This window comes from Hemiscyllium ocellatum, chromosome 35 (genome assembly GCF_020745735.1).
Source record: "Hemiscyllium ocellatum isolate sHemOce1 chromosome 35, sHemOce1.pat.X.cur, whole genome shotgun sequence".
Taxonomy (NCBI): Eukaryota; Metazoa; Chordata; class Chondrichthyes; order Orectolobiformes; family Hemiscylliidae; genus Hemiscyllium; species Hemiscyllium ocellatum.
Window position 1 is genome coordinate 19,105,937 of NC_083435.1, and position 19,636 is coordinate 19,125,572.

Here is a 19,636-nt window from a genome sequence, read left to right on the forward strand (position 1 = left end):
AACATTTCAGCTATCCAGGGACAGAAGTTTTAGCATAAGAGCAAGGTGTTTAGTGACATGGTAAGCAACTGGAGAGGTCAGGATCATTCCTGGAGACATTGCGACAAAGTTGTCACCCTGTCTGTGTTTGGTGGCATCAATGTAAAAAAAGCCTGCATTGTGAGCACCAAATTCAGTAAACTGCATTGAAAAAACTACAAACAAAAACTCCTTCACTTGAACATTGACTCTGGAGTCTTGGACAGTGATGAGGGAGGAGGTGAATGAGCAAGTGTTATGCATTCTGTGATTGCATTGGAATTGCGATGGGGAACTGAGGACATGTAAGAAGTGATGCAGGTGTTAACAAGGGTTTTACGGTGGGAGTGGTTCCTGCAGAATACTGACAGTGTATAAAAGGGGAAGTGTGTTTGATGGGAGTGCTGCTGGAGGTGGCGGAAATGGTGGAGGATGATCCTTTGAATGTTGACATCAGTGGATTGGCAGGTCACAGCAAGGGGAATCCTATTGTTGTCCTGGGAAGGAAGAGTGCTGGTGAGGGTGCAAGTGTCGGAGGTGGGCTGGACGGAGCTGAATGCCCTGTCAACCTCAATGTGTGGAGGGAGTCCTTAGTTGAGGATAAAATGAGGTTATGTCAGAGGCATATAACATAGAAAGATACAGCGCAGTACAGGCCCTTCGGCCCTCGATGTTGCGCCGACCGAATCCTACCTAACCTACACTAGCCCAATAACTTCCAAATGCCTATCCAATGCCCGCTTAAATGACCATAAAGAAGGTGAGTTCACCACTGCTACTGGCAGGGCATTCCATGAACTCACAACCCGCTGTGTAAAGAATCTACCCCTAACATCTGTCCTATACCTACCACCCCTTAATTTAAAGCTGTTAAAGGCAGCTTGATGGATGGTGGTATCATCAGAAGAGATGCGACAAAAAGGAGAAACTGGCATCTGTACAAGGTTCTGGTGAGACCAGCCTGGGGAACTGTGAACAATTTTAGCTCCATTATTTAAGAAAGATTGGAGGCAGCTCAGAGCAGACTCACTAGGATGATCTAGGAGAAAGTGAGGACTGGTTGAAGATTTGTAGCTCGGGTGTCCGTTGTTGTGGTTCGCCGAGCTGGAAGTTTTTGCTGCAAACGTTTCGTTCCCTGGCTAGGGAACATCATCAGTGCTATTGGAGCCTCCTGTGAAGCGCTGCTTTGATGTTTCTTCCGGTATTTATAGTGGTTTGTTCTTGCCGCTTCCGGGTGTCAGTTTCAGCTGTAGTAGTTTGTATGTGGGGTCCAGGTCGATGTGTCTGTTGATGGATGTTCTTGCCGCTTCCGGGTGTCAGTTTCAGCTGTAGTGGTTTGTATATGGGGTCCAGGTCTATGTGTCTGTTAATGGAGTTTGTGGATGAATGCCATGCCTCTAGGAATTCCCTGGCTGTTCTCTGTCTGGCTTGTCCTATGATGGTAGTGTTTTCCCAGTCAAATTCATGTTCCTGGTTGTCTGAGTGTATGGCTACTAGGGATAGCTGGTCGTGTCGTTTTGTGGCTAGCTGATGTTCATGGATGCGGATTGTTAGCTGTCTTCCTGTTTGTCCTATATAGTGTTTTGTGCAGGTTTGGACTCGACTCACTGGAATTTAGAAGATTGATAAGTGATCAAATTGAGACGGTTAGAATTCTCAAGGGGTTAAACACGTAAATGCTGAGATGATGTTTCCCTTCATGGGAGAGTCTCAGACTGGGGGCATAATCTCAGAGTAAAGGTGCACTCACTTCAATTAATTTATTGTCACGTGTATCTATGTGTAGTGAAAAATTTTGTTTGTGAGCAGTATGGGTAGATCTTAAGTAAGCATGACATACAGATCACAGGATGCTTAGACAGAGTGAGACATACAAGGTTGAACTGCACAGGTGCCTCAAGCAAGACCAACATTATTTGAAGTTAGTGAGTTTAACAGCAGCAGAGAAGAAGCTGAGACTGCAAAGAGGATGATTTTCTTCTCTCTGGAGGGATGTGTGCCATTAGAACTCATAGCCACAGATAGCAACTGAGGCAGAGTCACTGTGTACATTTAAAACTCTTCATCTGTGTGTGGAATTTGAGGAATATCAGATCAGCCATAACCTTGTGAAGTAGACAAGCAGGAGGCTGGTAGAACACAGCATCAGGAGGTGAAGTGAACGTTTCGGGTGTAACCCTTCTTCAGGACTGGGGTGGATGTAAGGAGAGCTGGGACGAAGGAATCCGGTTTGTAGCTGGAAGGAAGGCGAAAGTGAGGACTGCAGAATGTTGGAGATTAGAGTCAATATTAGGGTGCTGCTGGAAATGCGCAGCATCCCAGGAGGAGAATCGACGTTTCGGTTAGGAGCCCTTCATCAGGAATGCTGGAAGGAAGGGTCAGTAGACTCCAGTCGCCAAACAGGGGGTGGTGGGTCTGACCCTGTTGCTGGTTCTCACGGCTTCTCCTCTCCCCGAACCCGCCGCCGCCGCCGCCATTCCCGGGGAACGTTCCTTGGGCGCTCGAGGCTGGGCCGTTGGGGTTCAAACCGCCCGCGCTTTCCGCTCCGCCAATCAGCGCCTCAAGTCCCCCTCCCCTCGCGCGCCCTTCCCTCCCGTTCCGTTAGGATTTGAACCTGGAGCTCGAGCTCCGCCGACCTGGCAACTGACTCCGTCTGTGCCGCGGGGGAGGTGGCGATGTCCTCCCCCCTCTCCCTCCGCTGTTAATGTAATATAAAACCCTTTCCACTCACATTTATAAATCCGAAAGGCAAAAGAGCGACCATGTTTGCTGGAAAGCTGGGCAAGGGAGGAGAGGGGATGGATGGGGAGCGGGTACCGTCACGGAGAATTCTCTTTACGCCCCCATTCCTTCAAACAGAGTAATTTAAAGCAAAAATCAGGAAGGCTCGGATGAAATAAATTCCACAGAGAGGAAAAGCAAAAGACCCGAAGCGCGTCGAGCGAAGCGAATGGAAATCGATAAGTAAGTGATGTGCGAGAATGAGATACCGGAGTGGGTCAGAATTAATCTTAATTCTCGAAACTGCTTTGTGACTCGGTCTGCCTGAGGTGAAAAGTAAATTGGTAGATAATTTCTCCAGTGACTGTGGTGTTGACATTTGACAACCCTCCCCCAAATCCCTATAAGCCATCCCATAATTCAAACTCCGTGAAATAACCGGAGATGCCTTAAAAAGGATTTGTCTATTCAAGCTAAAGAAGACTTCTAGTGCATGAATAATGGCCGAATCCAAGGTCACAGATATTAATCATAGGATTTTTTTTGATAATTTATTGCAACTTAATGTTGAACTGAAACTTCAACTGTCCTCCATAAATCGCTTTTATGTAAGGATAAAAGAGATTAGTTAGAAACTGATAGGCAGTCATAAAAAAGAACAGGAGGTAACATATTATTTCACAATCACTGTAGAGTCCTTAACCTTAAAATAAATCATGTTAAATTTCCATAATAGAAATCAGATTCAAAACAGTCTGGGATCTCAAGCTCCAGGGAACAAAGCACAAACATTCAATCACCAACAAACACACATGCATTCGAACCGAATCACAGAAGGTTAAACTTTCTACCAGCTGTACAGCTCCTTTCTCTCTCCCACACACATACCATATCTCAGACACTTTCTGAGCTTCCCGCACCAACTCCTATAGAGGCTCCTTGCTCCTTCTCTCTATCTTTTTCTGGATGTCTGGTCATGATTTAGTTACGAAGCGTACCCTCAGTAGCCCTTCAGCTCCTAGCCCTTCCGACACTAAGCATAATCTGATCCCTCCTGACTGTAAGACTGTTTTCCGTTGACATAGAAATTCAAATATTTACAAACACAGTCTTCGTCCGACCCGTACTTTGGCCAGAAGAGGATGGGATGAAGAATGGATTGCTTAGTCCATTCAAAGCAACAATATTTAATCACCCTTCTCCTAACTTTTCCCCTTGTACAAGTATTATTTTTCCAATTCCACAACATCCTGCCCAAAGGACCTTCTGTAGGTATGTTGTCAGGGACCCTGCCTCCATTTCCATTTCCTTTTTTTTACTGGAGGCTTTTTCCTTACCCTCGGCACAGCCCAGATTGAGTTCCTTCATTAGTCCCTTATTAACTACTAGAACTCAATCCCAGCCACCAAGGCAGTACTTAAAAGTCAATTTTCCTACCTTGGTCCGTGCATGGAGTTGCCTGGCTCAACGTCTCCCTGTGCCTATTTAAATTTCCTATTTCACAACCTTTTGCATGGTTCAGATAGACTCTCATCAGATCTCGATCAGTCAACCAGAAGGGGGAACCCACCTCCAAGGAACACGGGGCCATTCTAAAAGGAACGGGATGCATCTTCCCAGCTATCGATGGTGCCTACCTCACTGGTGATGATGGACACCCTGAACGAGTGCTCAAATTGTGAGAAACAGAGCTCACAATATAATAACTTTCAGTCCGAGTCAAATTCTGAAGCAGCGAATTTTATTGAAACATTCTCAAGCTGGGTGTCTAACAGGTAGGCACCCCAATCCAAAAATTATTCCACAGTTTATACAGTTTAATTGCGTCTCTCAGTACTTCCCCGTTTACCTCATTGGCCTTCAAACCTATCAATATTCCTTATTGTGTTCTGCCCCGCCTAGCTGCATTCCGCCCTGGTTTACTTCTCCCCCTACTCCAAGCCGGGCGACCCTTACTCTTATTTACTCTATCCCTTATTTGTAACTAACTTGGATCATTTCAGTGCGTACATGAGGGCAATATGTCGAGTTGGCAAAACTCAGTTCTTTGCGCCTTATCTATTTGTCTGTAACATCTTCCATTGTTTGCAGGCACATTTCATTCTTGTATACACATTTTAGCTAATGCAAAAGCAATTATGTATTTCCTTCGCATAGTTTTCATTCTTGTATGCACATTTTAGCTAATGCAAAAGCAATTATGTATTTTCTTCACATAGTTTTTATTCTTGTTAACTCAGCTCTTAGCTGAAACAATTATACACTGGTGTTAGTTCCTTTACCTTGCATAAGCAATTATGGTTGCAGAAGTAACACTGCTTTACCTATATCCCACATTTGACAATCCTCCCCCAAATCCCTATAAGCCATCCCATAACTCAAACTCTCCTAACCATGTTACAAATCACACGACACCAGCTTATAGTCCAACAGGTTTAATTGGAAGCACCACCTAGTGAAGCAGCAGTGCTTCCAAAACTAGTGCTTCCAATTAAACCTGTTGGACTATAACCTGGTGTCATGTGATTTGTAACTTTGTACACCCCACTCCAATACCGGCATCTCCAAATCATGTCTCCTAACCATGATTGTATTGTGTTGTCTTGAAAGCTGCACAGTCTAACACTGGCATCTCCAAATCATCTCTCTTAACCCCGATCTACAACACGTTGTCCCAAGTGTTTTCTTCCCTCCTCCCTACTTTCCAGACTCTGCCTTTTTTCCTACTTCCCATCCTCAATCTCTCTCTCCTTTATGTGCCTTTTCACGCCCTCCACTCCTGACCTTCCATCTTCCCCAACAACATTTCCTTCTCCCACAATCTCAACCCCCTTAGTAAAAAGACCCTTCCTCCCAGCTTTACCTCTTCCGCGACTCTCCTTCCTCATTTCCCATGTCACTTCCCTCGCTTTATCAACTTCTCTGTTCACTCCCCATCTTTTCTCTTTGAGTCTTGCTCTCCCATCCTGTTCTTTCTGTTTTCTCCTGCTCTTACTTGGTCCCACACCCATTCCGCACACCTTCTCACCTTCCCTATCCACTTCATCGCTCTCCCCTCATATACGCTTACGCCTCTAGCTCTTCCTCAAGCTTCCCAATTTCCAACCAAACACCCCACCTGCCTCCCCTCCCACCCACCTTATCCTCCCTGCTTACCCCATCCCATCCCCTCATTGCCCCATCATGACCCCTGTTTGCCCCCTTGTCTCCTCCCCCACACCCACACCCCTCCCTCCTCCCCCACACATCTCCTTCCCTCCTCTCCCCACATACCCTCCCCCAGCCCTCTCCCCCACATACCCTCCCCCAGCCCTCTCCCTCACATACCCTCCTTCCACCTTCCTACATCTCCCCCGCCTCTCTCCCCCCAGAACCCTACCTCGCCCCCTCCCCATCTGTCCTTCTCCTCTCCAACATCCCCTCCCTCTCCTCTCTACCATCCCTTCACCTCTATATTTTGAGAACAAATCAACTACAGCACTTTTGTACAGACAAAATATTTCTCACTCCAAATTCTAAATACAAATAAGATGTTTCTAAAATGAATTTACCTATGCTGTGAGAACATCCTCAGGTTATAACCATAAACTTCTGCTTTAAAATTAAAGCTAAAACACACAAGTGTTTCCAAAAATTTTAACAAGTGTTCTATGAAGGATGCCCTAATTTTCCTTGAATTCTTTTTAACTATCAGGTGGGTTACCACCACCTCACACTATATTGCAGTCGGTGGTTGTGATTTAGTATATCGGGGTGGATGCCTTCTCCCTGTATTTTCTACCGTATTGTCATTGGTACCAGCTGCAGTAACTGACTTAAAGGTTCACCTTATATTAACATGAACTCATCCACATAATTGCAAGCTTAAAATGGTGATGATCATTTCCTTCTGTTCTCTTTCCCTTTTTTCATCTATCCACCAGCTACTCTATTCTGCAAGTGTGTTATACGGGTTCCACCTTCATTGTGCATTTTCTAACTAATTTTTGCCTGTTCTGTGAAGAAACTTGTGATAGAATATTCCGATTTTCCTTTTTCACTTTCCTGCCTCTCGCTTTGTGGTCAGTTTTCAAATCATTTATATACATAAGATAACCTTGCCTGCACCTCTTTCCTGAATTCCTCCCATCCTAGCACAGTTACTCTTGCCTGAACATGCACAATTCTATCTTTGGTCCCAGTGTAGTTAATCTTACGCAGATCTGACTAACTCCAGCACAGTCTGTCTAGCGTTGATTTGGCTTCTCTCACACCGTTGACCCCAGCTTGGATTATCCAATGCGGAATTGGTTTAACCTCTCTGGATTTCTGTCCAATATCTCCTAACTTGAGTACTCCTTTCAAATTGATTTGACACTTGACCAGATCAATTTCAGGCCCACTGCACTAACTATGGATAGTAAATAAAATACGCTGACCCCTTTTGCAGTCACTTTCTGATGATCCAGTATGAACAGCCTGCCTGCAGTACCAATTGTTAAGTACACTCAGTGTCATCGAAACCCCAAATGTGGTAGCAGGTCATTCAGTCTATGCCAACTCTTGGAAGAGCAGCCCAACTAGAACATCCAGAGGAAACCCGCACAGGCACAAGGAGAATGTGCAAACTACACACAGGAAGTCACTCAAGGGTGGGTTTGAACTGAGGTCCTTGGAGTTGTGAGGCAGCAGTGCTAACCATTGAGGCACCATGCCACCCAACATTATTTTAGGAAATAATCTTAGGTACAGTTTTAACAATTATTTATTGAGCCAACCTAGCCAAGAGAGCATTCTGAGCCAGTACTCTTGTCAACCAGTAAGAAATGTCAGATATTTAAACATTTACTAATGAGACTGTTGGTGGAGGGGGCCTGGGTGGGTCAGCGGGAGAAGAAGTTGTGGAGGAGATGGAAGGCAGGGATGGAGTCTTGAAAGTATGTGGGGAGTCCCGGCTCAAGGAGGACAGGACGGAGTTCCAGGAAAGGACTTCCAATTCCTCAGCCCCCAACACCTATTCTTTACCATGTACATTCAGTCCCTCTACACCTGTATTCCCCATGAGGAAGCCCCCAAAGCCCTCTGTTTCTTCCTCTCCCACTCATCCACCCAATCCCTCTCCACCTATACTCTCATTTGATTGGTGGAACTGGTCCTCAGAGTCACAAAAAGTGTGGCATTAGAAAAGCACAGCCAATCAGGTAGCATTCAAAGAGCAGGAGAGTTGATGTTTTGAGCATGTCCTGATTAGGGTGAGGAACTGGTCCTCACCCTAAACAACTTATTTCAATCCTCGCACGTCCTACAAACCAAAGAGGTGGTTATGGGTACCTGCATACCTATGTCTGCCTCTTTATATGGAACAGTCCCTCTTCCACAGCTACGCTGGCACCATCTCTACTTTTTCATCCATTTTGGTATTACACTGATTACTGTATTGCCAGTGCCCCGTACTCTTATGAGGAGCTTTAACAGTTTATCTATCACGCCAATAACTTCCATCCTGACCTCAAATTCACCTGGACCATTTCCAACACCTCCTTCCCCTTCCTGAACCTCTCTGACTCCGTCTCTGGCAACCAACTTAACACTTACATCTGCTTCAAAGCCACTGAGTCCCACAGCTTCTCTGAGCTCACTTCACCCGGTAAAGACACAACCCCTTACTCCCAATTCCTCTGCCTCCACTGTATTTGCTCCCAGGATGAGTGATTGCATTCATGGACATCCCAGATGTCCTCCTCATTCTAGGACCATAATTAACCTTCACTATTATCAACAATGCCCTTACTTGCATCTCGTCCATTTCCTGTTTCTCTGCCCTTGAACCTCAACCCTCAAACATAACAAGGATAGAATTTCCTGGTTCTCACATTGCACCCCACTAATCTCCAAATCCAGCATATCATTCTCCACAATTTTGCCACGTACAGTCAGACCTACTACCAAAAATATATTTCCCCCCCCCACCCCTAACTGCATTCCATTGGGACCATTCCATCCATGAATAGGTGTAACCAACCAACCCCCTCTCCACACCTTTTCCTGTTGCAGTAAGGGATGGAAAACCTGTGCCCACACCTCCCACCTCGCCTCCATTCAAGGCCAAAAAGGATCATTCCATATCTGGCAGAGATTTACTTGCACATCCTCGAGCCTCTTTTACTGAACTGGTGCTCTTGATGTGGTTTCCTCTATATTGGACAGACCGAGCACAAACTCATAGAATGGCTCAGGGAACATCTCTGGTCCATAAACATCAACAAACTCCACCTTCCTGTGGCCATGCATTTCAACTCCCCCTATGACATGTCCATTCGGGGCCTCCTCCACCCACAAAGTAGAGGAGAAACATCTCGTGTTCTGCCTTGAGAGCCTACAACCACACGTCCTCATTATTGAATTCATCAGTTTCCAAATCTTCCCTCCTACCTCCCCTGCCCCCTCCCCCCAGCCCAATCCCAGATCTATCTCTCCAACATGACTCTGCCCTCTTGACCTGTCTGACCTGTCCATTTTCCTTCCCACTTATCTGCTAGACACTTTTCACTGACCTATCACAATCCCAACAATCTTTCCCCTATTCCACCCCCCATTTACCTCTCGGCTACCACATCCCCTCCTCAGTCTTGAAAGGTTAAGCCAAAACATTGACTCTCCTGCTCCTCAGATGCTGCCTGACCTGCTATGCTCTTTCCAGTGCCGCAGTTATTGACTTTACCTTTTCTGCATGTTAACCTTAAAGGGAATCCTAAACTGGGATGCCCAAGTCCCTTAAGATTTCTGAAATCTTTCCCCATTCAGAATATAGTCTATGTCTCTATTCTTCCTACCAAAGTGCATAACCTTGCACTTTCCCATATTGTATTCTATCAAGCAAGTCTTTGCCCAGTCTCCTAGTCTATCCAAATCCTAATGCATCTTCCCCATCTCCTCACCATTACCTGTCCTTTCACCAAACTTTGCATCGCTGTATCGCCACAATATCCTCAGTTCCTTTGTCCAGATAAGGTATAATATGAATAGCTGTGGTTCCAGCACTGACTGCTCCGAACTCTATTTGTCACTGGCTGCTTTATTCCTACTCTCTGCCTTCTACCAGTCAGCCAATCTTCTATCTTTGACATTTGTGAATCAGAAGTTGTAGAATCCTATGGTTGGGGTAAGAAATGAAAAGAGGAAAAATACATTGGTGAATGTAATTTGTGGCCCCATAAAAGTTACTACAGTAGGATTTAAAATATGTACAGGATATTAAGAGATAATGAGAGCATATAATAAAGGCACTACATGTAATCTTCATGACGATTCGAAAATCAAATTGCCAGAATGAGTCGCAAAGAAGAAGTGGAATTTGTTCAGAAAAAAAAAATTGTAGATCTAATTTAGAGATCAACCTGTTCTAGATTTGGTAATGTGCACGTTTAACAAATTATTTCAGAGTAAAAGATTCTCTCAAAACAGTGAGTAATAAAATGGCAGAAAACCTTACTCAGTTTGAGAGTGAGAAACTAGGATCAGAAAGAATTGTGCTGAACCTAAAAAAAAGCAAAAGCTGATTACAATGGCTCAGAGAGGAGTTGACTGGAGTGGGCTGGGAAAAGACGTTTAACAGAGAACACAGTTGAGGAAGAACAGCAGACATTTAAGAAAATACTTAATGCCTCACAACTTGGATATATTTCAGTGGGGAAGAAGAAACCTCGGAAAGAAATAAACTAACTGTAATTAGCTAAGGAACATAAGGGTGGCATATATGATCAAGTAAATAATAAAGGGGGGGGGGAATAAAGTTTGAGGATAAACTAGCAAACAATAGTTGGGTAAAAATAATAGGCAACCATGAAATGGCAAAGAAATTAAATAAATACTTTGTATTACCCTTTAAGTAAATAAATACTAATTGCAAAATATGACCAGAGGTGTTCCTAAACCATTCTGCGAGTTAGTGCTTGGTCTCTGATGTAGAGGAGACCACATCGAGAGCATTGATCCAGTAAATGAGGTTCAAGAATGTGCAAAAATTTGACATAATAAAAGAAGTATATATGATTGTGGGGTGGTTAGGTAATAAATACAGTTACTATAACTAGAGGGAAAAGTACTTGAGAAGTTACTGGGGCTGAACACCAGTAAGATCTTTGGGACTGATGAGGTATAACCTAGATATGAAAGAAACTAGCTACAGGAAAGCTAGAAACATTGGTATAATCAATACATAATCATTACATTCTGGAAAGGTTCTAGAGGATTTGAAAACTGCTCATGCAAAATTTTATGGTCCGAATTGATATCCAATTGCACCCCGGTAATGATCTCCTACAACCTCTTCTGGAAGGGAAAGGTAAAAAATGAGGTCTGCAGATGCTGGAGATCACAGCTGAAAATGTGTTGCTGGTTAAAGCACAGCAGGTTAGGCAGCATGTCGAATTTCCTATTCCTGAGGAATCCTGATGAAGGGCTTATGCTCGAAACGTCGAATTTCCTATTCCTGAGATGCTGTCTAACCTGCTGTGTTTTAACCAGCAACACATTTTCAGCTGGAAGAGAAAGGTACAAAGGCCTAAACACATGCACTAGCTGGTTCAGGAACAGCTTCTTCCCAGCTGTTTTTAGATGGATGAATGGACTCTCTTTAGCTTTAAATGATGCTGATCTTGCCTTGTGCACACCTTTTGCAATGTAATATTTGTGCAACGTATGCTCTGTCTAAGTCTTTTTGATCTGTACATCCTTACTTACTATGATCTGCATATACTGCTCATAAACAAAGCTTTTCACTGTACTTCAGTACACATAACAAAAAATAAATTAATTCATTATTCAAACAAAATCAATCAATTGAAAACGAAACAAGTATGATCACAGACTGAAATCTGGATTGACATTATATTTTGTGTTGTTTTTCATTTAATTACATAGTTTTTCATTGAAATTCAAGTACGCAACGCTACAAATTGGTTTTAGTAATAAACCAGTAATTTATTACAAAAAAAAGGTCAAATACAACAAGCCAACAAAGAATTAGAAACTGGTAATAGTTATGAGCCAAATGAAGACTGCAGAAAAGGGTTGCACCTTTGCACGTGGCCTACCCTCTTGACTGTGTAATACTGACAAACTTGAGCACATAGACCTTACATATATTCACCTACAAGGTCACTCTGCATATAGTGTCACGCAAGCAACAAATACATTAGTACAGCCTTCAGGGCTTATGCCCGAAATGTGAATTCTCCTGTTCCTCGATGCTGCCTGACTTGCTGTGCTTTTCCAGCATCACACTCTCGAATCTGATCTCCAGCATCTGCAGTCCTCACTTTCTCCAAACATGAAAAACTACCTTGCTCAAGGCAGAGATGTTACAAGCATCCAACTCAGTGCAAAAGAGTGAGTTCTATGAGTGCAAGCTAAAGGACATGAGACTGAACCTGTACTAATGTATTTGATGGGTGCGTGACACTACATGCAGCGTGACCTTGCAGGTGAATATATGTAAGGTCTATGTGCTCCATTGGACAGTGGTGAAATGCCAAAGTGCATTGCAGTTCTGAGATTAGCCATGATGGTATGGCGAGGCTGGTGTATTGCATTGCCAACTTCGATGAATTGGAGATAATCACTGAATTGGAGATTATCATAGAGATGTACAGCATGGAAACAGACCCTTTGGTCCAACTTGTCCATGCCGATCAGATATCCCAACCCAATCGAGTCCCACCTGCCACCCATATCCTTCCAAACCCTTACTATTCATATACTTATCCAGATGCCTTTTAAATGTTGCAATTGTACTTGCCTCCACCACTTCTTTTGGCAACTCATTCCATATATGTACCACCCTCTGCATGAAAATGTTGCCCCTTAGGTCTTTTTCATATCTTTCCCCTCTCACCCTAAACCTATGCCCTCTAGTTCTGGACTCCCCCCACCCCAGGGAACAGACTTTGTCAACTTATCCTATCCATGCCCCTCATGATTTTGTAAACTTTTATAAAGTCACCCCTCAGCGTCTGAAAAACAGCCCTAACCTTTAGCTCAAATCCTCCAACTCTGGCAACATGCTTCTAATTCTTTTTTGAACCTTTTCAAGTTTCACAACATTTTTCTGGTAGTAAGGATACCAGAATTGCACACAATATTCCAACAATGGCCTAACCAATGTCCTGTACAGCTGCAACATGATCTCCCAACTCCTGTACTCAATATTCTGACCAATAAAGGAAAGCATACCAAACGCCTTCTTCACTATCCTATCTACCTATACCTCCACTTTCAAGGAGCTGTGAACCTGCTCTCAAAGGTCTCTTTGTTCAGCAACACTCCCTCAGACCTTACTATTAAGTGTATAAGTGCTGCTAGGATTTGCTTTCCTAAAATGCATAACCTCACATTTATCGAAATTAAACTCCATCTGCCACTTCGCAGCCCATTGGTCCATCTGAACAAGTTCCTGTTGTAATCTGAGGTAACCTTCTTCACTGACCACAACACTTCCAATTTTGATGTCATCTGCAAACTTGCTAACTGTATCTCTTATGGTCAAATCCAAATCATTTATATAAATAATGAAAAATAGAGGACCCAGCACCGATCCTTGTGGCACTCCACTGGTCACAGGCCTCCAGTCTAAAAAACAGCCCTCAACCACCACTCTCTGTCTTCTACCTTTGAGCCAGTTCTGTATCCAAATGGCTAATTCTCCCTGTATTCCATGAGATCTGACCTTGCTAACCAGTCTCCCATGTCCCACTCTGCCCACATTGATCCTCTTTGTTACTTCTTAAAAATCTCAATCAAGTTTGTGAGACATGATTTCCCATACACAAAGCCATGTTGACTATCCCTAATCAGACCTTGCCTTTCCAAATACATGTATGCTCTGTCCCTCAGGATTCCCTCCAACAACCTGCCCACCACCGACATCAGGCTCACTGGTCTATAGTTCCCTGGCTTGTCCTTACCACCTTTCTTAAACAGTGGCTCCATATGCCAACCTCCAGTCTTCTGGCACCTCACCTTTGACTATCGATGATACAAATATCTCACTAAGAGGCCCAGCAATCGCTTCCCTAGCTTCCCACAGAGTTCTAGGGTACACCTGATCAGGACCTGGGGATTTATCCACTTTTATGCTTTTCAAAATATCCAGCACTTCCTCCTCTGTTTTGTGGACATTTTTCAAGATGTCATCATCTATTTCCCTACATTCTACATCTTCCATATCCTTTTCCACAGTAAGTACTGATGCAAAACACTTGTTTAGTATCTCCCCCATCTCCTGCCGCATCTCATAAAGGCCACCTTGCTGACCTTTGAGGGGCCCTATTCTGTCCCTAGTTACCCTTTTTTCCTTAACGTATTTGTAAAAATCCCTTTGGATTCTCCTTAACTCTATTTGTCAAAGCTATCTTATGTCCCCTTTTTGCCCTCCTGATTTCTCCCTTAAGTATACTCCTACTGCCTTTGTGCTCTTCTAGATATAGCCTGTCTATACCTAACATACGCTTCCTTCTTTCTCTTAACCAAACCCCAATTTCTTTAGTCATCCAGCAGAGATGTTGGAAAATGACGGTCAACATAAAAAGCAGAGAAAATTCCCAACAGATAAACACACAGACTTCTATTTGGCCATTTTTCAATTTGAATCCATCTAGATTCTCACCCGGGAGAATCACAAATGGCATATAAATGAAGGACTGAAAACATCAAATGCTGAAGATCACAATGGGTCATCCATGGAGAAAGAGCAAGCTAATGTTCCGAGTCTAGCTGACTCTTCATCAGTGCTGTGTCTCCGTGGATATTGCCTGACCTGCTGTGATCTCCAGCATTTGTTGTTTTCAGATTCCAGCTCTGCACTAATTTGTTCCTACATATATTAAGAGATACTTAGCTGCTAATAAGATGCAAATACAAGGAATGGTGATCTTTGCCTCTCATTACCATGGTTTTCAAATACAGGAAAATCATGGGCGGCACTGTGGCTCAGTGGCTAGCACTGTTGTCTCACAGCATCTGAGACCCACGTTCAATTCCCGACTCAGGCGGCTGACTGTGTGGAGTTTGCACATTCTCCCTGTGTCTGCTCCGGTTTCCTCCCGCAATCCAAAGATGTGCGGGTCAGGTGAATTGGTCATGCTAAATTGCCCGTAGTGTTAGGTAAGGGGTATGGATGGGTTGCGCTTCGGCGGGTCGGTGTGGACTTGTTGGGCCGAAGGGCCTGTTTCCACACTAAGTAATCTAATCTAATCTTAAATATTTTTAGAATCGGTATCAAAAAGCTCATTCTTTCATCCTTGCTGCATTTTTTTCAAATTTCTCATTATTGCTGTCGTCATTCAGACACTGGGAAGTTTGTTCTATTTATAAATTACAAATTGCAAATTAGCTATTTATAAACAGCCACCACAAATTGCAATAGGAACAAAATCTGGCAGACCTAATCTTATAGCATCGTTTCAAAAGCAGAATAATGTAAATCAGGCCAATTGTTCTACTAATCTCATATTCACAGACATGCTTCCTTTTACTGTGCAGAGGTGCAGCCAATTCAATCTATACAGTAAGGGTGTTTTGAAATTTTTTTCACCGCAGAGCTTTAAGTTGACCATGATAAAGTATTCTCTTAAGAAAATGTGTTTTTTAAAAGTGTGCATTTAACACTTGGATGAAGGAGTAAGCCCCAGGACTGGCATTACATGACCTTGTTAGCATCAAAGGTGGGGAAAATATACACACTGAATCCAGAGTGCAAACGATTGGGAAAGTTTATTGAACATTAAAATATAGCAAATACTCAATACAAACACCTTTGGTAAACGTGTAAAGGATATGTTGAAAAGCATTATTTCTGTAAAATGTATCAAAATTACTATTGCTTCACATCTGGGGAGAACAACACTTCCAGCACATAAAGCTTTAGCTAAAGAAAGAAAAACATCTTCATGCATTGTAAATCACATTAAATTATAAAGAGCATCTCAACGTTGTTATTTGCTTTTCTTCACATCACCTGCATGTTCTCTAACACATCATCACTTCTGCAATCAAAACAAACAAAAACAGAATTTGCTGGAATAACTCAGGAGCTCTGGCAGCATTTGTGAAGAGAAAACATTTTAATGCTTCAAATCCAGTAAACTTACCAGAATTAATGTTTCTTCAAGAATGGTTACTGGACTTGAAACATTAACTCTGTTTTCTCTTCACAGAGGCTACCTGGCCAGCTGAGTTTCTCCAGCAATTTATGCTTCTGTTTATTTCAGATCTCCAGCACCTGCTGTTATTTGTTTTATTTCTTCATTTTGGTTTATTTCTTCATTTTGTTTTATCATTTCTACATTTAGACAGATTAAAAATTCCTTGGATGGCTATTGAAATGATGTGTCAAACGGTGTGGCACTGGAAAAGCACAGCAAGTCAGGCTGCATCTGAGGACCAGAAGAGTCGATTTTTCGGGCATAAGCCCTTCATCAGGAATGCAAATCAAGAATGATCTCCAGCATTTGCAGTCCTCACTTCCTCGTATTAAAACCATGCATCAGGCAATGATTTGGAGACAGAGTGGAACTCGGGGAAAAACAGTGTGTTTCAAATGAAATGTTGCAGATTCATATGGCAAAGCCTAGTTAAATAGTAGATGACAGGAAATTGATTTGAGAAAAACCTCTACAAACTACATGCAAAAGTCTTAATAGCAACTGCAGCCATTTTTCTCAATATGTTGAGTGATTTCCCATTACAGTGCTGTAAAAGTTAAACTGCAAAGTGCTAAAAAAAGACATAATTTTAAGCAATTGGGTTCCAGGAAAGAGGCACAAGGGAGGAAAATATACTAGAAAATGGAAGGACTGTGAACAGGTGAAAGCGGAAGTAATTAAATAGATGAAAGGTGATCTCTTACAACCTCTTCCATCAGGCAGAACTATAATTCAGCTCACACCATCTTCCCTACTTTCTCTTAACACTAAATATTTGTATCTGTTCAACATGGTTTTCTAGTGGATTCTTTCTGATGTATGACTTTAGGAGATTGAAATCTTCTGCAACCATAGCTCTATTGTTTTGTTTAAAATTTACAACCTGAAGGGTATCTCAACCTCAAAATTAAAATAGTTATTACTATTCCAACATAAGCAATTATATATTTGGCTAAAATGAAAGTTTGCATAATAAACTTGATTGCACTTTATAAGAGCTGAAAATGTGTTGCTGGTTAAAGCACAGCAGGTCAGGCAGCATCTAAGGAACAGGAAATTCGACATTTCGGGCCAGAGCCCTTCATCAGGAATGAAAGGGCTCTGGCCCGAAACGTCGAATTTCCTGTTCCTTGGATGCTGCCTGACCTGCTGTGCTTTAACCAGCAACACATTTTCAGCTCTGATCTCCAGCATCTGCAGACCTCACTTTTTACTGCACTTTATAAGACACTAATTACTATAATTCTATTGAAATGCCGTCAGATATTTGTTGGTTCCATTCATTCTGGCCATTGGGATCATTTTCCTCAAAAACGTGCATTTTATCATAGTATTTTGCTATTGTCGCATGTTCTACATCAAATTCTTCACTTGCTTCTTTATCATTTTTCTCATCATCAACAATAAATTTCGGGAATGATTTTTCTGAAAAGAGATACATCAGCAGAATTAAAGAACAGAATTTTATGCATCAATATGACATGACAGGCAGCTGCTAACTTACTGGAAGATGCACCAATATATATTGATATGAATAACCAAGGGAGTGAAAGTTCTATGCAATCACATTGGTGATTTTCCTGAGCTATTTGTGTGACTCACTATCCCACACAGCCTTAACAAATTAAGTTAAACTTTCATACAGTGATTTATTTTATGTAGTGTTTTTAACAAAACATTCCAATGCACCAAATAGGAAAGTAAATTGACACCAATCCAAAGGAGAAAACATTAGGACACTTGACGAAATATTTGATCAAAGAGATAAGTGTAATGAAACATCCTTATGTTTGAGACAGGCAGAGATTTATGATCCACATTAATGACTTTAATGGATAGACCGAGTGATTTATCCATCTACATTTGCTTACAGTAGAACATTGGGTGGGACTGTGAACTGTGAGGAGTGGTACACAAAGAAGCTGAAAAGAGATATGAACTCTTAAGTGATTTGACACAACTGGTGGATGGAGTATAATGAAGTGTGACATTATTCACTTTAATCAGAAGAATTCATAGAGTCCCTACATTGTGGAAACAGGCCATTTGGCCTAACAAATCGACACGGGCCCTCTGAAAAGTATCCCATCCAAACCCATTCCCCTACCCTATTGCTGTACATTTCCCCTGACTAATGCAACTAGCCTACACATTCCTGAACAACGTCGGTAGTTTGGCATGGCCAATTCACCGAACCTGCACAGCTTTGGACCCATGGGATGAAACCGGAGCACCTTGAGGAAACCCATGCAGACACAGGGAGAATGCGCAAACTCCACACAGATATACAGATGCCTGAGGCTGGGATCGAACTTGGGTCACTGATGCTGTCCTTGCAACAGCACCAGCAGAATAATCTGTTAAAGTGTAAAACTTACAAGTATTGAGGTTGAAATGGCCTTATATATGTTAGGCAAGGCACTCAGAAAGTTAGCATGCAAGTTCAGTAAGCAATTAGAAAGAAAGGAGGCTTTGAGTACATGGGGACATTGTGCAATTTCAGTTTCCATATTTGAGGAAGTATATCGCTAGACTGGAGTAGAGTGAAAGGCTTGTTAACTTTCCTGACATGAGTGTGATGATGCTGCTCCTTTTACAAGGTTAGGTTGTCCTTGGGAATTTTTCAGAGGGATTGTAAATGCATGGATTATGATGTATCTGGTTTGTAAAGGTTTTAGGGCCAATTTGATTCCAGCTCACATATACTGCCTCAGGCAAAAGATGTTAGGTTTTTAAAAAAATATACACTGGTACAATGAAAGTGGATTGACCAGTTTCTCCCAGCTCCGTTGTCTCTGCTTTGGTTTGGTTTTATGAAGTGTTTTGAGGCTGCAGGTCAAATAAACCATTCCATGCTGATCCTCTCTGACATTTTTCCTGTAAGAACCTGTGTTTGATTTTATCTTTTTTGTCAAAGGGATGCTTGTGGGAATGTTACAATTATTTGGAACAGCATAATTTAAGTTGTGATAGTCAATTGGGTTTATATATAGTCAAGTTATTCTATGTTCTGTTCTCTTTTGTTTCTGTTTCATCTGGTAATTTTGCAAATAAGTTCTATGTTTTAAAACTAAGTAGTTGTGCCAGCTGTATCACTCCTTAATGCTTAAAACAATTAGAAAAGTTAGGATCTGGCTCCTTTCTTGAAATGTATTGATGGGGTCTGGCCTGATTCATAACAACAAGAGCATTATTATTAATGACAGGCTGTGTAAATTGGACACATATTCTCTGTAATTTAGAAGAATGAAACATGATCTGACTAAAAATTCTGAAGGGGCTTGATAGGACAGAGCGTTCTGAATGATTGTTTCACCTGGTTGCAGAATCTAGAATGCAATCTTGGGATAAGGGTATAACATTGCGGGCTGGACAGGAAAGAACTGCTTCACTCAAAGTGTTATTGATTTTCTTGAATTGTTTAGCCCAGAGGATTGTGGATATTATTGAGTATGTTTATAACTGAGAAGAACAAATCTCTGACCTCTCAATTGTTATAAACAATCCAGTTCTTCAATTTGCTAAATTCTGGACCAGATGCTCAAAGTTGTTAATGTCCTGAGAGAGGAAGGATGAATTACCTCCACTCATACCCAAACCAAATGAATTTATGTTTTAAAAGTGGTCACATTAAAATTTTGAATTTGAAAAGTGAGGTATTAGTTACCAATATAAGAAATAACAACAACAACACACATTTATGTAGATTAGATGTG

The 19,636-nt window shown here is 42.2% G+C and overlaps 1 long non-coding RNA gene across 1 annotated transcript; it reads left to right on the plus strand.

Moving 5' to 3' along the window:
* Positions 1-2,577: 2,577 nt before the first annotated feature.
* LOC132832883 (uncharacterized) lies at positions 2,578-16,200 on the plus strand. Its single transcript, XR_009646999.1, has 2 exons — positions 2,578-2,982; positions 16,068-16,200. It is a non-coding gene; the product is annotated as an uncharacterized LOC132832883 (long non-coding RNA).
* The last annotated feature ends 3,436 nt before the right edge of the window (positions 16,201-19,636 follow it).